Source organism: Corvus hawaiiensis, chromosome 4 (genome assembly GCF_020740725.1).
Source record: "Corvus hawaiiensis isolate bCorHaw1 chromosome 4, bCorHaw1.pri.cur, whole genome shotgun sequence".
NCBI lineage: Eukaryota > Metazoa > Chordata > Aves > Passeriformes > Corvidae > Corvus > Corvus hawaiiensis.
In genome coordinates, this window is record NC_063216.1 from 23,036,685 (window position 1) to 23,039,903 (window position 3,219).

A 3,219-nucleotide genomic window follows, 5' to 3' on the forward strand; every position below is an offset into this window, starting at 1 on the left:
GCTTCCAGCTGCTGTTTGTGTTTTGTTTAATAAATCAGTTAAACCTGTTCAGGTGACTACCCATTCATTTCACAACCTTGTTGCGCAGCAAATCTCAGCACTATGACAGGTGTGGGCTCGTGACTAGGAATGTATGTGCTGACCTTTACTACTCCCCGTTGGTGTTGGTCTCACAGGGGTTTCCAAAGCCCTTCTGTTCTGAATACATACACTGAGCTGGTAGCAATGGTGCAACTGTTTTATCAAAGTGTGTAACTCCCACGCTGAATCTTACACTTCCAAGCATCTGGAAGATATCTGCTACCAGCTAGCATATGCTATCTCACAGCTTTATTTTATATCTTCTTCTTAATAATATCCCATATTCAGTCGTTATTGGCATCTGATGAATGAGATGCACGATCCAGTCTGCCAGATCCATACCATTATGTTTTCATTGCAAAAAGACAGTGTGTGTGCAATCACAGGAGGGTGCAGATGCTTCAGCATTCCAGCTCCCCAGCACCGAAGGGGAAAAACATGACCAAAATTCCAGTGAAATTCTAAGCCACAGAGATGAGCTTTCAGGCCCAGGTGTTTGGGATTGCACAAAGGGATACTATGTCTATTACGTTTTTTCAGCCACCTTGTGGTATTTTAATTATTTGCCATAGAAAGGCAAAGGCTGCTCAGAGTGAAGCACAAATGGAAATGCCTACAGGCATGAAAGGTCCGGGAGAAACAAAAGAGTGGGAGTGAGAAGAAAGGTCTCTATGCTGGCCAAGGACATGATGGAGAGCCATTGTATGGGTAAACACTGAGGAAAGTGCTGTTTGCTGCAGGAGCCAGGTGCTGGACTCCAAGAAACTGTTGACTCCTGGAGTTTCTGAAAGCTCAGCCCAAAAGCCAGTTCATTATCACCAGTCCAGAGGACCTAGGAGACTCAATACCTGGCTTTCTTCATCTTCCACGTTACAAAGTTGTCCTGGTGGGAGGGCATAGACCCACACAGCAATGGCTCTCACAAGAAGGAAGAAAACCTCAGGAAAGAATATCTGTGAGTGACTAAATCCAATTTGCTTGACTTACTTTCTTTCTTTGCATTTCCTTTCCTACACGGTCATTCACCGAGTTTTGTTTAATGTTCACTCCCTACAAAATGACTAAACTCATGCCACCAGAAACAAACTACTCCCCAGCAATAGGATGAGCTTTGGATCCAGAAGCACCCATTCCCCCCTAGGCACAGATCCTGAGTCTGCTGCAGAGTGGCATGCCGAGGTCCTGGCTTGGGTCAGATAATGACAAGTCACACCTCTTCCAGCACTGGGTAAAATTCAGGTGAAACCACTGGGCTCTTGGACCAAGAAGGCCTATTAGTCTGTGACAGTGGACTCTGCTGGACCTGACCACACCCGATGTCCACATTCACAGAACCAGTTCCACTCAGCTTAGCAGCTGTGCAGGGCAACAGGCACTCACTGCTCGGCTCCAAAATCCTCCTCATCCTCTGCAGGAAAATCTTTTAAAAACAAAACATTCTCTGGAACATTCCTGGGTTTTTAAAGAATTCTTAAAAACAACCCAGAGGAAACCCAGGGCTCTCTTCAAAGTGCATCAGTGCAACCCTGTCTCTCAGCAATCTGAATGCTTCCTGAATATTAGTGGGCTTGGTCCTCTTGTGGAGTGGGGAAGTACCATTCCCGTATCACCAGGCTTTGCTGTGTTGTTTGGTTGCACACAGCAAGAGAGAGAACTGAATACAGAATTAAGCCCAATGCTTGAGTTGCTGTTCAGTGCAGTAAACAACAGACCATCTTGTCACCTGAGGTATTCACAGGATAACTTGTTTTTCTCGCTGTAACTGTAAACCTTAGACAAAGAGCGAAACACCAATAAGCTGTGAAAGGAATGGATATTCTGTTTCTGGTAATCATCTTCTCAGTTACACTGCAATCACATGGAAGGCTGCAATAGATAAAATACGTGTTTGTGCAGAAAACTCACCCACTGTTTCATAAAGCAAATGGTTTTCTCTGCGTTTGCTAATGCATCAAACTGGTTTGGCCTTTCTTGCTGCAAGACAGCTCTACTCCTGAGTAGGAATAGACAAAACAGGCTGGAAGGAAGAGACAAAGGTGATGTGCATGTGCTGAGCAACTGTGACACCATCTGCAGTCACGTCTGTGTGGTTTTTGCCTGTACCGTAGGTTACCTGTGCCCAAAGAACTGGTGACCTGGGACCACGCATGGGTCACGGACACACTCCTGGGTCCACCTCTTCTCAGTTCCAGCTGCTGCTCCAAACCCAAGCTGTTGAAAAAGTCTCATGGTAACTGCTGCCCAACTTCAGTACAGCTTCTTGAGACTGCAAGGGTAAAACTGGGACAACTGCTTGGCTTGGGGCTGTATTTTCTCCCCTGTCACTGTAGCTGGAGGTGATTCTCAAGCCTGGCTACTGCAGAAACACAACCTGTAATGACTATCACACTGTGTGTCCTGCTGGGAACACTCCCAGGTGGGTTTTTTGGTGGAGCTGGATATCAAGGGAGTGAGGTTTGAAAATAAGGGCTTATTCGGTCACGCCCCTTGGAAGGGAGCACTGTCCACTCCAAATCCCTCAGTGCGCTCTGTTTTCTTTACATACTTCAAGGTTAAAAAAACCACAGCCTGTTATGATTAACGCTATTCAGTTTGAAAGATTAGTAATTCATGAATATTTCAGCAGATCGCAGTACATCAGTACTTCAAATTCATGCCAACTGTTTTGATTCCACTCTTCTTTCTGTTCAATAGGTATTAACATTTCTACACAATCTGCTTTAACAACCCATCTTGAAAAATGCAGCACAAGGGGAGTCATCTTGAGTCTTCAGTGAGAAAAAAGTCAATAGAAATAAATAAAATGGCTGCCAATGTGGAAACTTTTGTTTACACAGCTCAAAACTAACACTTTTGTTAAGTGATGATGTGTGTACATTTCTATAATCCAGTTCTGTCAAGCCCTGGAGCAAATCAGATAAAGAGGGGATTATTCTAGTAAAGCATATAGAAAATTGCAAGCCTGCAATACGATCTGTCTTTGAGCTGGTTTGCATTGTGTGCTAAATGAAGGGCTGCAATCCTATAAGGGAATTAATCATGTCATATGATCAACAACAGACTAATCATATTTTCCTTGGAAAGAAATATACCCCAATGACAAGGCAGCAAATGGAGCAAAACGCATGTGAGTTGATT